The sequence below is a fragment of the Microcaecilia unicolor genome, chromosome 11 (assembly GCF_901765095.1).
Source record: "Microcaecilia unicolor chromosome 11, aMicUni1.1, whole genome shotgun sequence".
Lineage (NCBI taxonomy): Eukaryota > Metazoa > Chordata > Amphibia > Gymnophiona > Siphonopidae > Microcaecilia > Microcaecilia unicolor.
In genome coordinates this window covers 74,974,808-75,000,022 of record NC_044041.1, presented here as the reverse complement: position 1 = coordinate 75,000,022, position 25,215 = coordinate 74,974,808, and the positions used below count along the sequence as shown (strand labels likewise).

Here is a 25,215-nt window from a genome sequence, read left to right as displayed (position 1 = left end):
TCAAGAGTTGAGAGGTTGGACTTCGACCAATCCGGATTTTTTTAAATTATTTTTTATTTTTTTTTGCGTGGGGGCAACAGTAGATCCCGGTCGAGAACTGGGGAAACGGTCGGGTCTCATATTTTCTTTCCGGAAATCAGTGTTCGGTCTTTGCCCGGGGAGGGGGATGAAGGAGGAAGTCCAGCCCTGAATGCCCCCCTTCCTAGGAACCAGCTACACAGCACGGGGAGGGATTATAAACAGGACAGCCTTTTATGGGGGGGGGGGGGGGTGCTCGGCTATACCCTCCTCTCCACCCCTTCAGCGATTTCTTTCCCTGGATCCGGAAAAGGGGGTAGCTATCCCTGTGCTGCTGCCGCCGCCGCCGCCAGAGCCCCAGTCGTGGCACTTTACTTAACCCGGCTGGCAGCCAGAGTGGAGCTGGTGTCAGAATAAAAGTCCTCTTTTCTCTTGTCTGGCCGGCCTTCCCTTACTGCTGGAAGAGAGGTGCAGCCGCCCCTAATGGACATTACGAGCAGTAATGGCCCAGCTTCCTACCTGTCACCCAACGCCTCTACATTTTAGATGCGCTTTGTCTTCTGGCAGGAATTTTATCATTGCAGTTCCTCTTGTAACTCTGTATAAGATGCAATGCACATTGCATTACAGTATCATTTAAAAGCTGGAGAGTACTCCTTCAGATGGTTTTACCTGGTGAAAATTTTGTGCTTAATCTGCTTTACATTTTGTTCTGTATTTGGTTGGGGTTTCTCAGTGTGAATTCCTGTTTAAATTACCTAGGTGCAGTAAGGATAGACACATCTCTTACCCCTTGCCCTTTGGACTATAGTGCGAATCACTTTCAGTCTTTAACATTTTATGCTTCTCTTTCTTTTTTTGTTCTGTGTAAAGGCATTTATCTGCTCCTATTGCTCTGCCCCGCCTTGATTCCCTGTCTGCTTTAGGTTAAACTGCATGTTTGCTTAAAACCCACCTCTTCAATGCTGCATTCGGCACCTAACTCTTACCATTCACTAAATCCAGACTGTGCCCCATTTGACCGCCCCTATCGGACTGTCCGTTCACTTGTCTCTTAGATTGTAAGCTCCTTGAGCAGGGACTGTCCCTCTATGTTAAATTGTACAGCGCTGCGTAACCCTAGTAGCGCTTTAGAAATGTTAAGTAGTAGTAGTATATATGTGTGTGTATATATATATATATACATACACACACACACTACTTGGAAGTTTCTCCATGGTGAATTTGGCCACAGCTGCCAGCATGTCAAGCAAATGGAGGGTGCCTTTCTCCCAGTATATCCTGGGACTTTTAGTTGCCCATCCCATATCATAAGGGACACAAGCAGCAGAAATTAAAAAAAAAAAAAAAAAAAATCCCCCCAAAACACAACTGTAGCACTCGATCAGGCTGGTTACCTGATTTGCCCTCCACTCGTGGCAGAATGCAGCAAGCATGATGTAACCTCGCAGCAGTCTTTCAGGTTATGATGATATTTGATGGTACTGGGAAATTGATTGTAACTTCAGACTGATTTCTTGCTGTTTGTGGTTTGATGGGTACTCAGATTATGGCATCTATTCCAAATATTAGCTGATTATGTAGATCTGACAGATTTGGACTGTGGGGAAGCTGAGAATAAAGTGTGCCAAGTAAAGGTTAGGTAAAATGTAGTTCTTGTTGTGTGGTCCCCTTTAGGTAGTTACTAAGCAACAGGAGGAGGAGTCAAGGGTGACTCCCTTGTGAGAAATTAGGAGTTAGAAAGGTTGCAAGGAGAAAGCTTACAGGGTAGTTGTGCCAGTCGCAAGGGAGTTTAAATGTAGTTTTATTAAGTGTGGTGTCAGTTTTGTGCATGAGCTCCCACTGGGAGCATAATGACATAATGTGATATTGAAACCTACTGCAGAGAGTCAGAAATGTTGGGTGTGCAGACACTAATCCAGATCTCCCCCCCCCCCCCCCTCCACACACACACACACAAAAAAGAAAAGAAAAAATGTGTCAAGGTATCCACTAATTTCATAAAACCTTTTTGTAAAAATCCTATCAAGATACAAAAAAAAATATGAGAACCTGTTGAGTCTGATAACTTAGGTATGGGTGAACAGATGGTTACCATGTGGCTGTTATTACAGATTTGTACCACTTTTTAAATTTTGATTACTGTTTTAGGTCAACCAACTGTGTAATGACTGGTTTCAAGCATTGCATATTGGAGGTTGTGGATTTTGATTTTAGCTCCTTATTGAATAGATTCACATGTATGTGCAGGCCAAGAATAAAGATTCCACTTTTCTTTCTCTCTCTCTCTCTACCCACCCCCCTTTGATTTTAAGCTATAATTATCAGAACGACCCCTACCTACCTAGAAATGTGGCAGATTAAAAGCTTCATGTACCAGTTAGTTTCTTTTAGCAGATTGCTAGTTGTAAACCACTTTTTAAGTTAGTCTTTGTCCAGTGCTGCTGCTGCCTCTAGGTCCAGCCCTGCAGGTTTAAAGCTCCCTTTATAGCAGCCCCACTGCGAGGCCAGACTCCATCCTCTCTCTCTCTTCTGGGGTTGCTGCTTCTCACTTAAGTTGGAAACTGCAAGGCTGTTTGCCTGTTGCAGATCTGTGAATTGGATGTGTTGTTTTACTCCACACTGGCATTTTACCATGCTTCAGGTGCAGAAGTTCCCTTGCCCTAGCAGCCTTAGTTCACCGCACACTATACCCTCAAGAGCAATCTGTTAGGTTAGAACATAAGAGTAGCCATACTAGGTCAGACCAATTGTCCATCTAGCCTAGTATCCTGTTTCCAACAGTGGCCAAGCCAGGTCTCAAGTTACCTGGCAGAAAGATCGTGGAAACATTCCATGCTACAAATCCCAGGGCAAGCAGTTGCTTCCCCATGTCTGTCTCAATAGCAGACTATGGACTTTTCCTCCAGGAACTTTTCCAAACCTTTTTAAAACCCAGATACGCTAACTGCTGTTATCACATCCTCCGGCAAACAGTTCAGGGCTTAACTATTCATTATATGCTTGCTTGTGTGAGTATGCAGTGGGTGAATGAGATCATGAATAGGTGGATTCTGCGTGCATCCCTGTGTCCCTATGTAGCAAAGCAGACGGGGACCATGGTTCTTTAATGGATATTACTCACTCCTGAAGACCAAATTCAGTTTTTCACAGCAGCATGCAAGGCATTTCAAGATGGGTTATTTAATGCCCTCAATGGCTTCATAAGAAAATCCATAGATCAAGGTCCATCATGCCCAGCATTCTCCCTCCAACTGTGGCCATTCCCAATTGCAAGTACCTGGCAGATCGCAAAACAGGTCTCTCTCATAACTCATTTCCAGGGATGAGCAGCTGTCTAGCTGTGGACTTTTTCCCCAGGATCTTGTCCAAACCTCTTCTGAATCCTGTAGTGTTAAATCACCTTTACCACAAGCTCCAGCAACAGATTCCATACATTATGTGAAAACACATAAAGGGCAGAAGCTCTATGGGAAGAGGTTCAAAGAGTGACCCCCCTCCCCCATCTTGGCGATGCAGAAGCCCACAAAATCCTTTTCCTTCCATAAGGGTCTTAAGAGAATACTGGGAGGAAATAAGATGCTTTGTGGGGAAAAGCAGGGTGTGAAAAGAATAGGTTGAATTGTAACTTATGAGGCTAAATGCTTTTTGTAGGGTAACTTTCCTGTTCTTAAGTCTGCAAAAGTTCAAGTGCAGAAATTGTAGGTTTGGTATTCGGGACATAGACAGTGCTGGTTGGCTTCTACTGTCTGTTTCCTGTATATGGCAAAATAGATCAAATGAGCCGGAGTGGGCTTCAGTGGCATCTCCAGTAGTTGTGATGTAAGGACAGTGCCTGGTGGACTTCTACAGTCTGTGTCCTGAAAATGGCAAAGAAAGATCAGGATCAAGTATACGTATTTTTATATCACGTTGATTCGTGGTTTTAATCATGAACTGAATGAATGTGACTGTTGGTCAGACTAGATGGACTATTCAAGTCTTTATCTGCCATCATCTACTATATTACTATATATTAAAACTATTTTGTGTGTTGGTCATTAGTTACATGGTGTGTCCTCTTGTTTTGTAATGTTGGAAAAGTTAAACGGTTGTTTTCTTTAACGATTCCACCCTACTCATGATCTTAGATTTCTGTCATATCCCCTCTTGATGATCTTTGTCCACATTTAAGAGCCCTAACCTGATCAGCATTTCTTCATAAAGAAGATGTTGTGTTTCATTTCATCGCACACCATCCTTTTTGAGATGGGATGGCTGGCACTGCACACAATACTCAAGATGCAATCACACCATGTATCCATTCAGAGGCATAATGATATTCTCAGTTTTGTTCACCATTCCTTTTTGAATAATACCTAACATTCTGTTTGTTGCTTTGTCAGCCATGGCACACTGGGATGAAAATTTCAACATGCTATTCATAATGACTTCAAGAACCCGGGATTTTGTTCTGTGGTTGGGATTATTTTCCCTATATGCACCATGTTTTTGCATTTGTCCATATTAAAATTTCATCTTTCATTTAGATGCCTAGTCAGGTCTCACAAGATCCTTCTGCAAACCCTCAATCCTCTGCCATTTTAATAACTGCAGTAGTGAGGATAGGAATTTCTACTTTTTCCTAGCTGGTCCTTGGATAATGCACCACACAGGAGACAAATCTTGGGTGATCATATCTGATGAACTCCAAATTGCAAAGCAGTAGTATAACTGGAATAAGAGAGGATATATAGTAAGATGTTTATGCCAATGGAAAAGAGGATGTAGCCTGTCTAGAGACATCAGCTTCATTGGTGCAATTTCAAATTCTGGAGGTTGCACCTTAAAAGAGATCTACAGAGCAGGAAGTGTAGAATCTGCTTAAGAACCCTGGATGTATACACCCCAGCATTAGGAGGAATAGGATAGACATTAAAATATCATCTGAAAACTGTTGATATAAATGAAGCAAATGTTTTTCATTGGAAAATATGTTTGAGATGAGTATTGTAATGTGAAACTCGGAGACTAAACTCAGGAATAGCATCAGAAAATATTTCTTCACAGAGCAGGTTGTGGGTGCCTGGATCAGTTGTCCTCTGGAAGCGGTAAGAGGCTAAAAATTAAACACAATTCAGGAAAACATAGAATAAACACAGGATTCTTGGGTGTGAGAAGGGCAGGCTCTAGAATTTGCATCAGAAATACAAAAAATTGATGTGCCTTGTGCTCTTATCTGCTGTCACTGGATGGAAGGGATACTGAAACTAATCCATCCTCTATTATAGAGCAAGCACAGTACAGTCTTGATTATTGAACCTTCGGTAATCCGATTATCCGGCATATCTGACAGACACCCCCCCCCCCCCAGGTGATGTCATCACATTTCTTTTATTAAAAATCTTTGTTTTGAACATTGAGAACTCAGTATCTTTGTTTATGTATTGTTTTGAGGGGTTTATGCAAGGTTTTCTGTGTACTATCTGACTTTTCAGTTATCTGACAACAGGTCGGTCTCATTTAGTTTGGATAATCAGGACTGTACAACACGGGATTGTAGCTCACATCAGGCAGCAGTTGAGCTTCCTTTATTTACTACACTATGTTAGGTCAAACCAGAGAACTTTTGTGTAGTGATGCAGTAAATGCATAATTGTAGCTGCAAAGCACAACCATGTAGATTCCTTGATTTTGCAAAATATTCATCACACTTTATTGTCTGGTCTTCATGTCATTTTCAGGTATGAAAGTATGAGCAGGTGGTGAGATTCATTTGTGAGTAGTAACTAAAGTCTGTTTTAGGTTTTGCTAAGGAAAACAGATAATGTATTACAAATCTTGTTTAGTCTGAGGCAGGGCAAAATTATATTTTACTGTGAAAATTTAATATTTAACATGTAAGTTCTTAACTCCTTCCTTCCCACCAGGAATTCCTAGTGTAACAGTCCCTGGCAGTTCTAGTCATGGTACCATAAATATGTAAAAGATTTCATCAATCTAGCTGATTTTTTTTAAAATCTGCGTTATTGCATTTTCTTAAATATGTAAAAGATTTCATCAATCTAGCTGATTTTTTTTAAAATCTGCGTTATTGCATTTTCTATGATTAAACAGTCTTCTGTAAAGTAAAAAAAAAAAAAAAAAAAAAAACCAAACCCGTGCCCCATCTTATTCTGTCAGGGGCAGAGTCTCCAGATGAGTTAGTTTTGCATATACTATAACAGGAATGAACTGTTCTTCTAAGCCAGGTTATGTTGGTTATGATCTCAATCTCTCCGAGTTTACTTCTAGTGCTTAGCTTAATACTTGTGTTATGCCAAAGAGAGCTTCCTTCTGGATCTGATAGATTATAATATGTATTGGCAAAGATGTGCTTGGAAACTTTTTAATCAATCCGGTGGTGCTACATTTTCTTATTTTGATTGTATTTCTCTGTACTTGGAGATTTTCTGTCTCTATACATTCTACAGCAATGATTCCCAAATCTGTCCTAGGGGAACCCCAGCCAATCAGGTTTTCAGGGTATCCCCAATGAATATGTATGAGAGAGATTGGCTCAGAATTGTAGCTTGGTACTGATGCTTCCTTCAGCACTGCGGTTGTTTTGTTTCCTCTGCTGTGAAGGGAAACTGCTGCCCATCAATTGATCCACATCAAACAAGAATCCAAGGTCCAAGTTTGCTCTATAGTCGGGCCAACTGTTGTGTTTAAGGTATAAAGTATAGACTTGAAGCATGGAGCTGCAACCTTTTTCCTGCTCTCTTCACTTGCTTGGGGATTGGGCAGGGGGCAGAAAGAGGACATGATTGAGAGAAATTTTGCAACACATTTTTCCAGGTATGTCCACAAATTCTTGTGCTTTTGTTGAGAATGTCTTGTTGTAGTCTGGTATTTAATTGGTCTATGGCTCAGTTGGTCGTAGCTTCACAGAGTTTGTGAAGTGATACTTTTACATTACTAGCAATAACCAGCCTGGAATATGATGATAATCTGCCATTCCTTGTCATCAAGCAGATGAAGCCATTACGTATGGGTTATGTCCATCAACCAGCAGGGGAGATAGAGAGCACTCAAACTTTCACAGTGCCCTCTTGGCCAGCCAGCTCCACTGCCTCTTCAGTATTCTCTATCTCCCTTAGCAGGGTGGCTGCAGCTTGTTCGAGCTCCAGAAAAATCTGCTGGGAGGTGGTTCCTGGCTTGCCAGTTGTTAACCGGGGTGTTGGAGGCTATAGCAGCTTCACTTTAAAGGCACATAGGTTAGCCCTTTCCCTGCCTTACCCATACCTCTGTGGATGTGGACATACTGCCTTGCTTTCCCTGTCCTTACCCATCAACAGTGGATGCAGGCATATAGGTTCGCCCTTTCCCTGCCTTTCCCACTCATCTGAGCCTCCGGAGTCTTCAATACCTCTGCTTTCCTCACAGCTTAAAAAAAAAAAAAAAAGTCGTATCGCGTTTTTAAACGCAGAGACGCTGGAACAGAGGTTTTTGACCTGATTTTCAGCAGGATCGTAGTTGTACACTAGATCCTTTGAGGTAAGAGTGTTTTCCAACTCCTCCGGGGTGGGCCCGCGATCGGGGCGATTTTGGCGCGAAACTGCCATTTTGGATTTTACCGCCGTTTTTCGGCGATGGCTGCGGACAATGTAAAGCGCTGTTCCACTTGTGGCAAGCGCAAATCAGCAGCAGGGCTCTGTAAATCGTGCTGTATTGGCGTAGGAGCCGGCCCGAGCATGGCGAGCGATGTTTCTTCCCGCTCTGAGCTGGCAGCAGGCGCCATTTTGCTTACACCGCATGGCGCGGCCTCCTTGGACACGGAGAGACCTGAGCCGGGTGGGGCACCTCGAGATGAGGTTATTTCAGGAGTGGCTAGCACCGGACAGGATTTGGGTGCCCAGGGTGAGATTTTCTCCCCGGATTTTGTGCTTTTGCTGCATAAAGCATACATGATGAAAAGAGCCCTTCCTCAAGGGTCGCCTGAGGCTCCTCTGATTGCCCCCCTGATGGATTCTGGCCTGGGACTGCCCAGTGAGGCTTTTTTTCCGGATGCTTGGCCTAAAGATAAGCGCAGAAGGGTTAATTCCCCTTCAGATTGTGGTGCACCTTCCCCCCCCCCCCCCCCCCCCCCCCCCCGTGGTCGGGGTGTGAGGATTTGGAGAACTCTGACAGACGTTCTTGGTCTGAGGAACCAGAGTCAGGTGCGGATTTACCACAGGATCTGGATGATCCCTCCGCGGTGAGGATTTTCCACCGTGATGAGCTGCCAGCGCTTATTTCAGATACCCTGCAGGCCCTCTCGATTGAAGATCCTGACAGTGGCATGGCCTCCTCTGGTAATCCCAGGATGGCTAGTACCAAGAAAGCTGCTCGGGCCTTCCCTTTGCATGACTCCATCCTAGAGCTTGTTTCGGCTCAGTGGGCTGACCCCGAGGGACCTTTGAGAGTTTCCAGGGCTATGGGGCAGTTATACCCTCTGCGTGAGGGACATATGGCTCGTTTTCAAATGCCTACAGTGGATGCCCTAGTCACTGCGGTGACAAAGAGAACTACCCTCCCTGTTGAAGGAGGTGTTGCCCTGAAGGATGTTCAAGACCGTAGGCTGGAAACAGCGTTGAAACGGTCCTTTGAAATTGCAGGTCTCACTGTTCGGACGTCTGCATGCAGCTGTTATGCTGTGAGAGCCTACCTAGCTTGGCTGCAACAGGCAGTGGCTCAGCCCGGAGATGGAGCGGAGCCCTTCTTGGATGTGGCTCCGCGGATGGAGGTGGCCTTGTCCTTTCTGGCTGATGCCCTTTATGACCTTGTCAGAGCTTCGGCTAAACAAATGGCAGTAGCAGTGGCGGCTTGCCGTCGTCTGTGGCTACGACACTGGGCAGTGGACATGGCCTCTAAGCAAAGGTTGGTGAAGTTGCCTTTTCAAGGACTTCTCCTGTTTAGTGAGGAGTTAGAGAAAATTGTGAAAGGCCTGGGTGATACAAAACCCCAGCGCTTGCCCGAAGATAGGCAGAGGCCTTCCTCTAAGGGCCAGGTGGTCCACTCCTCGTACAGACCTCGCTTCCGTGAAGCTAGAAGGTACCGCCCGGGGCGTTCTGCTGGGTTCACTTCACGTGCCCGTGGTCAGCAGAGGAACTCCTTTCGCTCGGACAAGCGTTCCGCAGCCGGTGGCTCAAGACCAGTAGTTCAGGGGCGACCCTCTCAATGATGGTGCGCCGGCCCTCTCCTCGATGCCTGTCATCGGAGGATGGCTTTCCCTCTTTGTCGAGGAGTGGGCCAAGATTTCCTCAGATCAGTGGGTTCTGGACCTGATCAGAGATGGATACAGAATAGAATTCAACGCCAAAGTAAGAGACGTGTTTGTGGAGTCCCGATGCGGTTCTGCCGTCAAACGGGCGGCGGTGGAGGAGACTTTACAAGGTCTGATTCAGTTAGGGGCTGTGACCCCGGTGCCTCCCGCCGAGCAAGGCTGCGGCCGATACTCCATCTACTTTGTGGTGCCGCAAAAAGGTGGGTCCTTTCGCCCTCTTCTGGACTTAAAAGAAGTGAACAAGTCCCTGAGAGTGCGGCATTTCCACATGGAATCCCTGCGCTCCGTCATTGCGGCGGTTCAGCCAGGAGAGTTTCTCACGTCTCTAGACCTGAAAGAAGCTTACTTGCACATACCGATTTGGCCCCCGCACCAGAAGTTTCTGAGGTTTGCGGTGTTGGGAAAACATTTCCAGTTCAGGGCCTTGCCTTTTGGTCTCGCCACAGCTCCCCGAACCTTTTCGAAGGTAATGGTGGTAGTAGCTGCTTTTCTCAGGCGAGAAGGTATCAGGGTTCTCCCGTACCTAGACGACTGGCTCATCAGAGCAGACTCTGCAACAGAGAGCTTGCAAGCTACAGCCAGAGTGGTCTCAGTACTGCAATCTCTAGGCTGGGTCGTCAATATGGCCAAAAGTCACCTGACCCCTTCTCAATCTCTAGAATTTTTGGGGGCCAGGTTCGACACAGTCTCGGGCTATTTGTTCCTACCCGAGCTAAGACGGTGCAAGCTTCAGAATCAGGTCCGTCTGCTCCTGAGGATGCCCCGCCCGCGAGCTTGGGACATTGTCCAGCTGCTGGGATCGATGACAGCCACGATGGAAGTGGTACCCTGGGCGAGAGCGCACCTGAGACCTCTACAGTATTCCCTACTCCGGAGATGGTCTCCTATTTCTCAGGATTACCAATGCAGACTTACTTGGCTCCCTGCGGCCCGTCTCAGCATGGAGTGGTGGCTCTCGGACAGCATGCTGTGGCGAGGAATGCCGCTGACGCTCCCCGTTTGGTGCCTAGTGGTAACAGATGCCAGCCTGAAGGGCTGGGGCGCACACTGCAAGGGGAAGCATGCCCAGGGTCTATGGACACCCGAGGAGTCTGAGTGCTCCATCAACCGCCTAGAGTTGAAAGCGGTGTTTCAGGCGCTTCTGGCCTTTCAAGTGACCCTGGAAGGATTGGCTGTCAGAGTGATGTCGGACAACACGACAACGGTGGCCTATATAAATCGACAAGGCGGAACAAGGTGCAGAGCACTAGCTGCGCAGGCCGAACTGATTTGCCACTGGGTCGAGCTGCATCTTGCAGGTCAGAGCAATGTGCAGGCCGATTATCTGAGCAGGCATCAGATCGATCCAGCAGAATGGAATCTGGCAGACGAAGTATTCCTGCAGATCTGTGCCAAATGGGGCAAGCCCGTGATGGATCTAATGGCGACAAGTGCCAATACCAAAGTCCCGTGCTTCTTCAGCAGACGGAGAGATCCTCGCTCGGCGGGGTTGGATGCCTTGGCTCAACCCTGGCCTCCGGGTCTACTTTATGTGTTTCCCCCATGGCCCTTGATAGGACGCCTGCTCTTGCGGATTCGGCTGCACCCAGGAGAAGTGGTCCTCATCGCCCCGGATTGGCCAAGGAGACCTTGGTATGCAGACCTCCGACAGATGCTCCTGGAGGCTCCTCTGCCGTTACCTCTGGTACCGAACCTGTTGACTCATGGACCGGTAGCCATGGAGGACTCGGCCGCTTTGGTCTTACGGCATGGCTATTGAGAGGGCGCAATTGAGGGATAAAGGTTATTCCAATAAAGTTATTTCCACTCTCCTGCAAGCCCGCAAGCGGTCCACTTCCGTAGCTTATGCCAGGATTTGGTGCCTGTTTGAGTCTTGGTGTGCTTCCAGAGCCATTGTTCCAATGCGGGCTCCTGTCTCGCCGATTCTGGACTTTTTGCAGGAAGGTGTACAAAAAGGCTTGGCCAATAATTCCCTGCGGGTGCAGGTGGCAGCGTTGGCCTCCCTTCGTGGTAAGGTGGAAGGCGTGTCTTTGGCTGCTCACCCAGATGTGGCACGGTTTCTTAGAGGGGTGCTTCGGCTCCGACCTCCAGTGCGAGCACCCTGTCCAGCTTGGAACCTGGGGCTAATTTTGAAAACCCTGCAGGCATCTCCTTTTGAGCCGCTTCGGTGAGCATCGGAGAAAGACTTGACACTGAAGGCCGTCTTTCTGGTGGCCATTACCTCGACGAGACGGGTGTCAGAGCTCCAGGCGCTGTCCTGTAGAGACCCATTTCTGCAATTTTCAGAGTCCAGAGTCACGGTTCGGACCGTGCCTTCCTTTATGCCTAAGGTGGTTTCAGCCTTTCACTTAAACCAGCCTATTTTCTTGCCCTCTTTTTCAGAGGAAGAGTTTCCAGAATCTTTTGGGCAGCTGCACCTTTTGGATGTGCGCAGGACTCTGCTGCAGTATCTGCGAGTTACTAACTCTTTAAGGACTTCTGATCATCTGTTTGTTTTGCTATACGGTTCTCGCAGAGGGTCTCCAGCGTCTAAAGCCACTATTGCCCGCTGGCTCAAAGAAACTATCTTTTCAGCTTATCTGCTGGCCGGCAGGGTTCCGCCTGTAGCCTTTAAGGCACATTCTAATAGAGCGATTTCTTCCTCTTGGGCTGAAACTGGAGCACTCTCTCTTCATGAGATATGCAGTGCAGCAACATGGGCTTCTAAGCTCTCCTTTGCCCGACATTACAGGCTGGATGTGGCTGCCAGGAGGGATGCGCGTTTTGGTGCACAAGTGCTAGCGCGTGGTGTGGCTTGTTCCCACCCTATCTAGGGATTGCTTTGTTACATCCCATACGTAATGGCTTCATCTGCTTGATGACAAGGAAGGGAAAATTAGGTTCTTACCTTGGTAATTTTCTTTCCTTTAGTCATAGCAGATGAAGCCATGAGCCCTCCCTGTATGATTGTCTGTATGCTGTGAATCTGTTTTTCAGGTTCTGTTCTAATTTCCTGAAGTTCCTTCCTTGGGAGAAAGTTGGAAAACAATCTTCAGGATTCATGTTCAGTTTAAATTTAGGAGGATGTGTTGATTCTCTCCAGGAGGCGCGTGTGTTCCCTTCCACTTATACAATAAGGAGGATGAGTTTATTCCCTCCAGGAGGATGTGCATTCCCTCCTTTATGAGTTCATGCCCTTGTGATGGGCCATCGTTCGCTGTGAGGAAAGCTCTTGTGATTCCCATTGCGGTTTGCCATACTGCTTTGGAAGCTTCAAATACTGAAGAGGCAGTGGAGCTGGCTGGCCAAGAGGGCACTTTGAAAGTTTGAGTGCTCTCTATCTCCCCTGCTGGTTGATGGACATAACCGATACGTAATGGCTTCATCTGCTATGACTAAAGGAAAGAAAATTACCAAGGTAAGAACCTAATTTTCCCTTATTGCTGCTTCTAGGGGACTGAAGACTTAGGTGAAGTACCATATATCTGACCAGGTAGTACACCACCCATTCTTTTGAGCAGTCTAGTTACAGAATGTTTAAAATGTGTCCAGCACTTGCTCAGAACGGAGCAGTGAATCACTTGGATCATGAAAACACCTAGAACATGAACATAGCATTCAAGTTTCTCCATCATGGATTCCTGGGCTAAGGCGTTTCTGTTTAAGCTTATCGACCCAATACAATAAAGTAGTCCAAAGCTCACGCGACATTAAGGGCTGCAAACTTTCAATCTCAAACAGCCTGAGAATCCTGGGAGTAGAGTTGGATAACCACTTACAACTGGACAATCAGGTGAAAATCATCACTAAAAGAATATTCCACGCCATGTGGAGGCTGAAGCGCATTCAGCATTTCATTTCAAAAGATCTATTCCGCACCCTTGTCCATTGGCTGGTCCTCTCCCATATAGACTACTGTAGCGGGATTTATGCTGGTTCTCGGGACTACATTCTGAAACGGCTACAGACTGCTCAAAACATGGTAGCAAGGCTAATATTGGGCAAATCGCGTTTTCATCATGCACAGCCACTGCGTTATAAACTACACTGGCTCCCAGTCAAAGATCAAATTACATTTAAAATCTGCTCGCTAACACACAAGATAATTTATGGAGAAGCCCCTGAATATATATATGCTCCATCTCATCGATCTTCTAGAAATGTGCTAATAACTGCAAGGACCTATGTCAATCTACGTTATCCCAACTGCAGGAATGTTAAATACAAGACCCTTTTTGCTTTGTCCTTCCCTTACATATGTCCAAAATTCTGGAATGTTCTGCCGAGACAGCTAAAAGAACTAGTCAACCACCACCTGTTCAAAAAGTCTTTAAAAACATTCTTCTCCGAGGACAAGCAGGCTGCTTGTTCTCACTGATGGGTGACGTCCACGGCAGCCCCTCCAATCGGAACACTTTCTAGCAAAGTCCTTTGCTAGTCCTCGCGCGCCGATGCGCACCGCGCATACGCGGCCGTCTTCCCGCCCGAACCGGCTCGTGCCGGCCAGTCTTCTTTTGTCCGCGCTCGCTACGGTCGTGTTTCGCCGTTCTCGCCCCGAAAGTTGACATCGCGCGTCGTTTTTGGACTTCGCTTAAAAAAAAAAAAGTGTCGGAAGGAGACCTTTTCGGTCTGTTCCCCTTCCTGTATTTCTAGTTTTGCCCCGGTAAGTTTTCTTTCGTCGTCGGGGTAGGCCCTATTTAGGCCTCGGTTCGAAGTTTTCTTCTCCCTTTTTTTGTGGTGCCATTTTCGCCATTTTGAGTTTTGATCTCGCCGGCGCGATTTTTCCGCCCATGACATCGAAGTCTTACAGCGGCTTCAAGAAGTGCACCCAGTGCGCCCGGGTAATCTCGCTCACTGACAGGCACGCGTCGTGTCTTCAGTGTCTGGGGGCTGGGCACCGCCCGCAGGCCTGTAGTCTGTGTTCTCATTTGCAAAAGCGGACTCAAGTAGCAAGATTGGCCCAGTGGAACGTTTTGTTCTCGGGCTCTTCGTCGGCATCGGCACCAGGAGTATCGACTGCTTCGATGTCGTCGGCGCCCGGACCTTCATCCTCGCCCCCGAGTGCATCGAGGCATCGGCCCTCTGCATCGGGGCAGAGACATCGGAGGGCTGCATCGGCGTCGGTAGTACCGAGACCTCCTCGTCTGCTGATGTCGTCGGACGGTGGTGCTTCGTCTGGAGTGCAGGTGAGGGCTGTCCATTCCCCTGCTGGTGGCGGTGAGCCTTCGGGTGGGTCTCCCCCTACCCTGAGGGCTCCTGCGGTACAGCCCCCCCCCGAGACCGACCTCCTTCGGCCTCGGCCCAGAGGAAGCGACAGCTGGATTCGACGTCCTCCTCGTCGGTGCCGGGAAGCTCCGGTGACATGCTTCGTCCCAAAAAGTCGAAGAAGCATCGTCACCGGTCCCCTTCCCGTGTCGGCACCGAGAGCTCTGGGTCGCCGAGGGAGTCGGCACCCAGTAGGCATCGGCACCGAGAGGACCGCTCGCCCTCTGTTCAAGAGGTGTCAGTGCGTTCCCCTTTGGACAGCCCGGAACAGCCTCCACGCCCGGAACAGATTCTGACATCGACACCTGCATCGGCTTCCATGTCTTTTTCTACAGCCGCTCTGCACGAGAGTCTCTGGGCCGTTCTCCCAGAGATCCTGGGAGAACTGTTGCGCCCTACCCCTCCGGTACCGGGGGTGCTTGCGCCACCGGTACCGTCGAGCGAGGCGCCGGCTGGCCCATTGCCCTGGGTGAGGTCTCCGACATCGGTGCCGCTTGCGGTACCGACTGCGGTAGCCTCCCAGGAAGGCTCCCCAACTACGTCGGCGGAGGGAGCTTCGCCGATGCGGGCGAGGGAGTCTACCTCTCGACGCTCCCGCCGTGGCCGTGGTTCCACGGAGTCGAGCCGGGCACGGCTGCAGACACAAGTCCGTGAACTTGTGTCTGACACCGATGGTGAGGCCTCGTGGGAAGAGGAAGAGGACATCAGATATTTCTCTGACGAGGAGTCTGAGGGTCTTCCTTCTGATCCCACTCCCTCTCCTGAAAGGCAGCTTTCTCCTCCCGAGAGCCTGTCTTTCGCTTCCTTTGTCCAGGAGATGTCTACGGCCATCCCCTTCCCGGTGGTTGTGGAGGACGAGCCCAGGGCTGAAATGTTTGAGCTCCTGGACTATCCTCCACCTAAGGAAGCGTCCACAGTACCCATGCATCATGTTCTAAAAAAGACATTGCTGGCGAACTGGACCAAGCCTCTAACTAATCCCCACATTCCCAAGAAGATCGAGTCCCAGTACCGGATCCATGGGAACCCAGAGCTGATGCGCACTCAGTTGCCTCACGACTCTGAAGTTGTGGATTTGGCCCTAAAGAAGGCCAAGAGTTCAAGGGAGCATGCTTCGGCGCCCCCGGGCAAGGACTCTAGAACCTTGGACTCCTTTGGGAGGAAGGCCTACCATTCTTCTATGCTCGTGGCCAAAATTCAGTCCTACCAGCTCTACACGAGTATACACGTGCAGAACAATGTGCGGCAGTTGGCGGGCTTGGTGGACAAGCTCCCCCCTGAGCAAGCCAAGCCATTTCAGGAGGTGGTCAGGCAGCTGAAGGCGTGCAGAAAATTCCTGGCCAGAGGGGTGTATGACACCTTTGATGTTGCGTCCAGGGCCGCTGCTCAAGGTGTGGTGATGCGCAGACTCTCATGGCTGCGTGCCTCCGACCTGGAGAATAGGATCCAGCAGCGGATTGCGGACTCGCCTTGCCGTGCGGATAATATTTTTGGAGAGAAAGTCGAGCAGGTGGTAGAACAGCTCCACCAGCGGGACATCGCTTTCGACAAGTTCTCCCGCCGGCAGCCTTCAGCCTCTACCTCTACAGGTAGAAGATTTTTTTGGGGAAGGAAGACTGTTCCCTACTCTTCTGGCAAGCGTAGGTACTATCCTCCTTCTCGACAGCCTGCGGCCCAGGCTAAGCCCCAGCGCGCTCGCTCTCGTCAGCAGCGTGCGACTCAGCAAGGCCCCTCGGCTCCCCAGCAAAAGCAAGGGACGAGCTTTTGACTGGCTCCAGCAGAGCATAGCCGACATCCAAGTGTCAGTGCCGGGCGACCTGCCGGTCGGAGGGAGGTTGAAAGCTTTTCACCAAAGGTGGCCTCTCATAACCTCCAATCAGTGGGTTCTCCAAATAGTCCGGCAAGGATACACCCTCAATTTGGCCTCAAAACCTCCAAATTGTCCACTGGGAGCTCAGTCTTACAGCTTCCAACACAAGCAGGTACTTGCAGAGGAACTCTCCGCCCTTCTCAGCGCCAATGCGGTCGAGCCCGTGCCATCTGGGCAAGAAGGGCTGGGATTCTATTCCAGGTACTTCCTTGTGGAAAAGAAAACAGGGGGGATGCGTCCCATCCTAGACCTAAGGGCCCTGAACAAATATCTGGTCAAAGAAAAGTTCAGGATGCTTTCCCTGGGCACCCTTCTCCCCATGATTCAGGAAAACGATTGGCTATGCTCTCTGGACTTGGACGCCTACACGCACATCCCGATACTGCCAGCTCACAGACAGTATCTGCGATTTCAGCTGGGCACACGTCACTTCCAGTACTGTGTGCTACCCTTTGGGCTCGCCTCTACGCCCAGAGTGTTCACGAAGTGCTTGGCTGTAGTAGCAGCGGTACTTCGCAGACTGGGGGTACACGTGTTCCCCATCTCGACGATTGGCTGGTGAAGAACACATCCGAGGCAGGAGCCCTGCAGTCCATGCAGATGACTATTCGCCTCCTGGAGCTACTGGGGTTTGTGATAAATTATCCAAAGTCCCACCTTCTCCCAGTGCAGAAACTCGAATTCATAGGAGCTCTGCTGGATTCTCGGACGGCTCGCGTCTATCTCCCAGAGACGAGAGCCAACAACTTGTTGTCCCTCGTCTCGCGGGTGCGAGCGTCCCAGCAGATCACAGCTCGGCAGATGTTGAGATTGCTGGGCCGCATGGCCTCCACAGTTCATGTGACTCCCATGGCCCGCCTTCACATGCGATCTGCCCAATGGACCCTAGCTTCCCAGTGGTTTCAGGCTGCTGGGGACCTAGAAGACGTGATCCACCTGTCCACGAGTTTTCTCAAATCCCTGTATTGGTGGACGATTTGGTCCAATTTGACTCTGGGACGTCCTTTCCAAATTCCTCAGCCACAAAAAGTGCTGACCACGGATGCGTCTCTCCTGGGGTGGGGAGCTCATGTCGATGGGCTTCACACCCAAGGAAGCTGGTCCCTCCAGGAACACGATCTGCAGATCAATCTTCTGGAGTTACGAGCAGTCTGGAACGCTCTGAAGGCTTTCAGAGATCGGCTGTCCCACCAAATTATCCAAATTCAGACAGACAACCAGGTTGCTATGTATTACATCAACAAGCAGGGGGGCACCGGATCTCGCCCCCTGTGTCAGGAAGCCGTTAGCATGTGGCTCTGGGCTCGCCGTCACGGCATGGTGCTCCAAGCCACATATCTGGCAGGCGTAAACAACAGTCTGGCCGACAGGTTGAGCAGGATTATGCAACCTCACGAGTGGTCGCTCAATTCCCGTGTAGTGCGACAGATCTTCCAGGTGTGGGGCACCCCCTTGGTAGATCTCTTCGCATCTCGAGCCAACCACAAGGTCCCTCAGTTCTGTTCCAGGCTACAGGCCCCCGGCAGACTGGCATCGGATGCCTTCCTCCTGGACTGGGGGGAGGGTCTGCTGTATGCTTATCCTCCCATACCTCTGGTGGGGAAGACTTTGTTGAAACTCAAGCAAGACCGAGGCACCATGATTCTGATTGCTCCTTTTTGGCCGCGTCAGATCTGGTTCCCTCTTCTTCTGGAGTTGTCCTCCGAAGAACCGTGGAGATTGGAGTGTTTTCCGACCCTCATCACACAGGACGAAGGGGCGCTTCTGCATCCCAACCTCCGGTCCCTGGCTCTCACGGCCTGGATGTTGAGAGCGTAGACTTTGCCTCTTTGGGTCTGTCAGAGGGTGTCTCCCGCATCTTGCTTGCTTCCAGGAAAGATTCCACTAAGAGGAATTACTTCTTTCTATGGAGGAGGTTTGCCGTCTTGTGTGACAGCAAGGCCCTAGATCCTCGCTCTTGTCCTACACAGACCCTGCTTGAATACCTTCTGCACTTGTCTGAGTCTGGTCTCAAGACCAACTCTGTAAGGGTTCACCTTAGTGCGATCAGTGCATACCATTACCGTGTGGAAGGTAAGCCGATCTCAGGAAAGCCTTTAGTTGTTCGCTTCATGAGAGGTTTGCTTTTGTCAAAGCCCCCTGTCAAGCCTCCTACAGTGTCATGGGATCTCAACGTCGTTCTCACCCAGCTGATGAAACCTCCTTTTGAGCCACTGAACTCCTGCCATCTGAAGTACTTGACCTGGAAGGTCATTTTCTTGGTGGGAGTTACTTCAGCTCGTAGAGTCAGTGAGCTTCAGGCCCTGGTAGCCAAGGCCCCTTACACCAAATTTCATCATAACAGAGTAGTCCTCCGCACTCACCCTAAGTTCTTGCCAAAGGTTGTGTCGGAGTTCCATCTGAACCAGTCAATTGTCTTGCCAACATTCTTTCCCCGTCCACATTCCTGCCCTGCTGAACGTCAGCTGCACACATTGGACTGCAAGAGAGCATTGGCCTTCTATCTGGAGCGGACACAGCCCAACAGACAGTCCGCCCAATTGTTTGTTTCTTTTGATCCCAACAGGAGGGGAGTGGCTGTAGGGAAACGTACCTTATCCAATTGGCTAGCAGATTGCATTTCCTTCACTTACGCCCAGGCTGGGCTGGCTCTTGAGGGTCATGTCACGGCTCATAATGTTAGAGCCATGGCAGCGTCGGTAGCTCACTTGAAGTCAGCCACTATTGAAGAGATTTGCAAAGCTGCGACGTGGTCATCTGTCACACATTCACATCTCATTACTGCCTGCAGCAGGATACCCGACGCGACAGTCGGTTCGGGCAGTCAGTGCTTCAGAATCTGTTCGGGGTTTAGAATCCAACTCCACCCCCCTAGGCCCATGTTTGTTCTGTTCCAGGCTGCACTCCCAGTTAGTTGGTAAATTTTTTAGGTCAATCTCAGTTATGTCCTCGCCGTTGCGAGGCCCAGTTGACCATGATTGTTGTTTTGAGTGAGCCTGGGGGCTAGGGATACCCCATCAGTGAGAACAAGCAGCCTGCTTGTCCTCGGAGAAAGCGAATGCTACATACCTGTAGAAGGTATTCTCCGAGGACAGCAGGCTGATTGTTCTCACAAACCCGCCCGCCTCCCCTTGGAGTTGTGTCTTTCCCTTCTCTTTGTCTTGCTACATATGAGACTGGCCGGCACGAGCCGGTTCAGGCGGGAAGACGGCCGCGCATGCGCGGTGCGCATCGGCGCACGAGGACTAGCAAAGGACTTTGATAGAAAGTGTTCCGATTGGAGGGGCTGCCGTGGACGTCACCCATCAGTGAGAACAATCAGCCTGCTGTCCTCGGAGAATACCTTCTACAGGTATGTAGCATTCGCTTTATTCGCCAAATCCACTGGGGGTCATTCCATGCCAAGTAGTCTAAAATTAAAAAAGGTTCCCACCATCATGTTCTCCAGTTTTGTTCAAATTTTACCTGTTGCGCGAGTCAGGTGTTAAACGAAGTTTCCCAAAATTTGAGGTCTCTAACTGCAATAGTTGCAGATCTGGACCCCTTTTTCTGAAAGGTTGTCAGTCCATGAGCGCGCGACATTTACCAAAATGCCATTTTTGGGGTCTAATAAAATCCAAACACATTTATAAGAGTGGCTAAAAAATTCAAATCCTGTACAGTTTTTGATGCTAATTCCGATGAAATACATTTTAACATTATGGATGCAAAATCCAGTCAAACAAGTTGACTCAAAGTGTGCATCAAAATTGGTCGCGACTCATCAAACCTATAAATGGCAAGTGACCGACTCACCTGCAAATGCGCAGTAGAGACTTCCCTCTCTGTCCCGCCCCCACGTCAAGACGTGATGACGGAACAGAGAGGGAAACTCTGCGCTGAGGAGGAGTGCAGTCACTGCCACACGGACCGTCGACGCTGCCGCTAATGGTACCGCTACCCCCCCCCCCCCCCCCCCCGGAGGTCGCCGCTGCCGCTCCCCCCCTGCAGGTCGCCGCTGCCGTCCCCCCCCCCCAAGGTCGCAGCCAACCCCCTCCACCAGGCCAGGCCCTCTCTTCTACATTTAACTTACAGCGCCGAAACCGCAGGCAGATCAGCTCCCGTCGGCCTTCCTTCCCAGCCTGTGTGCCCCGCCCTCGCTGACGTTACGTCACACGAGGGCGGGACACAGGCAGAGAAGGAAGGCCGACGGAGCTGATCTGCCTGCGGTTTCGGCGCTGTAAGTTAAATGTAGAACAGAGGGCCCGGGTGGAGGGGGCCGGTGGCGATCTCGGGGGGGGGGGGGGAACGGTAGCGGCGACCTCGGGGGGGGGGAGGGGCGATAGCAGCGACCTCGGGGGGGGAGGGGAAGGCAGGAGAAATGCTCAGAAGGAGGAGGGGGGGCCTTGCAGCTGGCTGGGAGGGATGGAGGGGGGTGCCCTTGGAGCTGGGAGGGAATCGGGCCGTGGAGCTGGGAGGGAGGGGCCAGTGGCGACCGCGGGGGGGGGGGGGGAGCGGTAGCGGCGACAACAGCGACCTCGGGGGGGGGGGGAGGGGAAGGCAGGAGAAATGCTCAGAAGGAGGAGGGGGGCCTTGGAGCTGCGAGGGAGGGGAAGGGAGGGACGGAGGGGGCCTTGGAGCTGGCTTGGACGGGGGGGCCTTGGAGCTGGGAGGGGAGGGAATGGGGCCTTGGAGCTAGGAGGGAGGGAGAGACTGGGGGCCTTGAAGCTGGCAGGGAAGGAGGGAGGATGCTGGACATGGGAGGTCAGAAGTAGGGGGGCCTTGGAGCTGGGAGGGATGTACAGAGGGGGGCCTTGCAGCTGGCTGGGAGGGATGGAGGGGGGCCCTTGGAGCTGGGAGGGAATCGGGCCTTGGAGCTGGGAGGGAGGGGCCAGTGGCGACCTCGGGGGGGGGGGAGCGGTAGCGGCGACAACAGCGACCTCGGGGGGGGAGGGGAAGGCAGGATAATGCTCAGAAGGAGGAGGGGGCCTTGGAGCTGCGAGGGAGGGGAGGGACGGAGGGCCTTGGAGCTGGGAGGGGAGGGAATGGGGCCTTGGAGCTAGGGAGGGAGGGAAAGACTGGGGGCCTTGAAGCTGGCAGGGAAGGAGGGAGGATGCTGGACATAGGAGGTCAGAAGTAGGGGGGCCTTGGAGCTGGGAGGGATGTACAGAGGGGGGCCTTGCAGCTGGCTGGGAGGGACGGAGGGGGGGCCCATGGAGCTGGGAGGGAATCGGGCCTTGGAGCTGGGAGGGAGGGAAGGAGGAAGGGCGGGGAGCCGAGGGGAGGGAGGGAGGGAGTTATACATCAAAATAGAGCATACCAATACTTGCCCGTTTTAACGGGCTTAACGGCTAGTCAGAACATATTTGGACCAATATTCAGACAGCAATAACTTCCATGCAAACAAAGATAAGGACTTGAAATTTTGAACAAGTATTATGCTTGTGCTGGACATAATACTGACATATTTGCAACTAACCAGCATCTATAACTGCCCTGCAGGATCTCTTCAAAGTTGCCACTGTCAGCGCAAATGGTAAAATGTACCAAAGTTCAAAGCCAATTATTAAAAAAGAGTCTGCCTGAATCAGCTTGTGAACAGTATCATCTGAAAGAGAGAATTCTGCTCTACAACACTGTGTTTTTGTTTTGCAATGCCACCATTAAGTAGCAATTTACTCAGGTCAAAGTATGTTATATTTAGTGTGCGTGATGTATTGCGTTGGTCCATGATGGCTGAGCCATTACTGGTTATCAGATTGAAACCAGCATCCCCATCGCCATAGGGGCCACGCTCGATAGCCATAACAGCCACGGGTAGGTATCTTTACTGCAGGATCCCAAGCCTGATTGTGGGTTTCTTTACTGTAGCAACCAAAGCCTGATTGTGTGTTTCTTCACTGCAGGTTCCCAAGCCTGCCTTCTTCAGTTACTTCATCATTCTGAAAGCATCATTGATTTGCAAGAGAACGGTTTCAGGGAAACTATATTGCCGACCAGATGATGTCACTGATGGAGCTGGAATAACAGCAATGATAAGTTGTTCTGGGATTCAGCAAGTATCGCGTCTTACCGGCCAATAAAATGAAGTAGCGGGACCATGAGGATGCATAAAGCTTATGAAAGCATCTTTCTGTTCAACTGACGTTTCACAAACGTTTCCAATCCACCATAGCAGCGCACAATAAACGATTGGACAATCAACGAATTAAATACGAATGAATAAATGTATCAATAATTTTAAACGACTATTAAGACTCAATTTCCTAGAAATGAAGAAAAATTAGGGACTCAAGCATACTAAATATAACTTCCTTGTCATCAGCAGCAGATGAATCCATTATGAATGGGTTGTGTCCACCTACCAGCAGGGGGAGATACAGAACACTGAAAATCATAGTGCCTCTAGGACGGCTAGCTCCATCTGCCTCTCAGTATTTCTCTATCTCCCAGCAGGGTTGGACGCAGTTTGTTCAGCTCCTTGAAGATTCTGCCTAGGGTGGCTCGTGTGCTTTTGCCAGGTGTAGCAGGGGTGTTGTGGCTAAGTGGAGCCCACATTTAAAGGCACATAGGTTTGCCCTTTCCCTGCCTTACCCTTCCCCCTGTGTGGATGCAGGCATATAGGTTCGCCCTTTCCCTGCCTTACCCTTCCCCCCTGTGTGGATGCAGGCATATAGGTTCGCCCTTTCCCTGCCTTACCCTTCCCCCCTGTGTGGATGCAGGCATATAGGTTCGCCCTTTCCCTGCCTTTCCCACCCTCTTCTGCCTCCGGAGTACCTCTGTAGCTGTTTGCCTCCAACTTTCCTCACCGCGTTAAAAAAAAAAAAAAAAATTGCTCTTTGACAGCGCTGCTATTTCTGAGGCTTTTCCTGACTGTGCAGCATGACCGGAGCTCATGGACTCGGTCCTTTGAGGTAAGAGCGGTACTCAGCTCCTCCGGGGAGGGCCCGCGGACGGTGTTCCGATTGGGGTGATTTTGGCGCAAATCCGCCATTTTGAATTTTATTCCGCCATTTTTCGGCAATGGCTGCTGAGGGAGTTAAGTGCTGTTCCTATTGTGGCAAGCGCAGATCAGCAGCAGGGCTCTGTAAAACGTGCTGTTTAGACGGTAGAGCCAGTACGAGCATGGCGAGCGGTGATTCTTCCCGCTCGATGGAGCTGGCAGCGGGCGCCATCTTGGAAGCGTCGCATGGCTTGACCCCCCCCCCCCCCCCCCGTCTGAGAGCAGAGGGGCGCCTTGGGCCGAGGCTACCAGAGGAGCGCTCTGTTCCCCGTGGCTCCTAATTCGGAGACTGGAGATCAGGGTGAGTTTTTCTCCCCTGAGTTTGTGCTTATTTTGCATAAAGCCTTCATGCTGAAAAGAACTCTGCCTCAGGTGTCTGACACTGCGTTGCTACCTGGTCCCCTTCCGACTGATGATGGCCCGGGGCTGATGTCAGACATGGATTCCCCTGAGCGTTGGATGCACGCTAAGCATAGACGGTTAAATTTCCCGTCGGAGAGTGGTGCATTCCCCCCCCCCACCCCCGTGGCCGGGCTGTGGGGACTCTGAGGGATCAGGCAGGCCTTCGTGGTCTGAGGAGCCAGAGGAAGGTGCCGGTTTGCCACTGGATCTGGATGATCCCACTGCGGTTCGGAATTTCCACCGCGATGAGCTGCCAGCACTTATCTCTGATGCCTTACAGGCCCTCTCTATTGATGATCCTGTAAAAGGCGAGGCCTCCTCTGGTAATCCGAGGATGGCGAGTACTAAGAAGCCTGCTCGAGCCTTTCCTTTGCATGACTCCATCCAAGAGCTTATTTCTGCACAATGGGCTGACCCTGAGGGGCCCTTGAAAGTGGCCATGGCGATGGGGCATCTTTACCCTCGAGTGAGGAGCATTTGGCCCGTTTTGGGATGCCTAAAGTGGATGCCTTAGTCACGGCGGTGACACAAAAGACCACCCTCCCAGTAGAGGGAGGAGTCGCCCTGAAGGACATTCAGGACGGGCGGCTGGAATCAGCACTAAAACGGTCCTTTGAGATTTCGGGCCTAGCCTTAAGGGTGTTTGTTTGCAGTTCTTATGCTGCTCGAGCCTGCCTCTCTTGGTTACAACAGGCAGTGGAACAGCCCGTGGATGATGCGGAGTCCCTCGCTGAGGTTGCACTGCGAATGGAGTCGGCCTTGTCATTTTTAGCTGACGCCCTCTATGATCTGGTCAGAGCTTCGGCTAAACAGATGTCTGTGGCGGTGTCCGCCCGCCGCCTTCTATGGCTACGGCATTGGGCGGCTGACATGGCCTTTAAGCAAAAGCTGGTGAAGTTTCCCTTTTGGGGCCTTCTGTTATTTGGAGAGGAGTTGAAGATTGTTAAAGACCTGGGGGATGCTAAACCCCAGAGGTTACCTGAGGATAGGCCGCAGCCTTCTTCCAAGGGTCAGGTGGTTCCCTCCTCCAGACCTCGCTTCCATGAAGATCGAAGGTATCGCTCGGGGTGCTCTCCTGGGTTTACTCAACGTGCCCGTTTTCAGCAGAGGAACTCCTTTCGCTCGGACAAACGCTCCGCAGCATCAGGCTCAAAGCCAGGAGTTCAGGGCCATCCTCCACAATGATGGGACGCCAGTCTTCGCCTCCTTTACAGCTGTAGGAGGACGCCTTTCCCCCTTTCTCGAGGAGTGGACCAAGATTACCTCAGATCAGTGGGTCCTGGACCTGATCAGAGAAGGTTACCGATTGGAATTTGGTGCCCCGGTGTTTGTGGAGTCCCTATGCGGCACTGCCGTCAAACGGGCGGCGGTAGAGGACACCTTACAAGTCTTGTTGCACCTTGGGGTGGTGAT

At 50.5% G+C, this 25,215-nt stretch overlaps 1 protein-coding gene across 3 annotated transcripts in view; it reads left to right on the top strand.

The window, feature by feature from the left end:
• GATAD2A (GATA zinc finger domain containing 2A) overlaps positions 1-25,215 on the top strand; it is a 268,656-nt gene that overhangs the window by 30,392 nt on the left and 213,049 nt on the right. The gene's annotated exons all lie outside the window — the stretch shown is intronic.